The 761-nt window shown below is 37.7% G+C and overlaps 1 protein-coding gene across 1 annotated transcript in view; it reads right to left on the bottom strand.

Moving 5' to 3' along the window:
* The window catches only part of hspa12a (heat shock protein 12A), a 22,474-nt gene that overhangs the window by 20,725 nt on the left and 988 nt on the right, over nucleotides 1-761 (bottom strand). The window lies entirely within an intron of this gene.

The raw sequence follows: 761 nt of genomic DNA, 5'->3' as shown, positions 1-761 counted from the left end.
AGCTTACACACACTCTCACACACACACACACACACACACACACACACAAGCTGAGGATATTTACTGGAAAGTGGTTAATGTTCATGAATTTCAAGGCTTGGTCACTCAGTGTAAGTGTGGGTGGTAGACGGTTTGAATGAAAGTGTTGACATTCAACTGTAGAATCAACGTTATGACAAGGAAAAGAAAAAGACAGTCTGGATGAGTTCGGTGTGTTTTAGGTCCATCACATTACTCCGTCTCTGTAGTTTCCCGAGGAGCTCTACAGCATTCCCACATTCATAATAAACCCCTTGCTACAGGCTACAGCTTTGTTGAGGCAGGTTTAAGAGCTCCTGACTGGACAGATAAAGGCCTATTTGCTGTTGATGTTTTATCACTTCTTAGCCATGATGTATTACAGGACAGCCTTTCAAATCTTCCCTCCAGAGGAAGGGCTCTCAAAGCCAAAAAACATATATTATATTATAATGTATGTCTATACATTTTACTATAACACAAACATGGTACATACACATTCAGAGTGCATCTTTACATGCTTCACTTTCTTTGTGTTGTCTGATTACTAAAGTCATAATCATAGTCATAATAACACATCATCAAGCTTTTTTGGAAGGTCTTAATACTCTTCATGTTTTAAACTTACATCAGCTATACTAGTGGTTTTGCACGATTCAGCCCTTTATACATACTATAAACTGTGAATATGTCACACATTGTGTACCATTTTATGTTAGAGAGATTTTTTTTAGCATCCAGAA

This window comes from Morone saxatilis, unplaced genomic scaffold (assembly GCF_004916995.1).
Source record: "Morone saxatilis isolate NCDOM2014 unplaced genomic scaffold, NCSU_SB_2.0 Contig19, whole genome shotgun sequence".
Taxonomy (NCBI): domain Eukaryota; kingdom Metazoa; phylum Chordata; class Actinopteri; family Moronidae; genus Morone; species Morone saxatilis.
The sequence above is the reverse complement of the archived record's forward strand: the minus strand, read 5'-3'. Positions and strand labels throughout refer to the sequence as shown.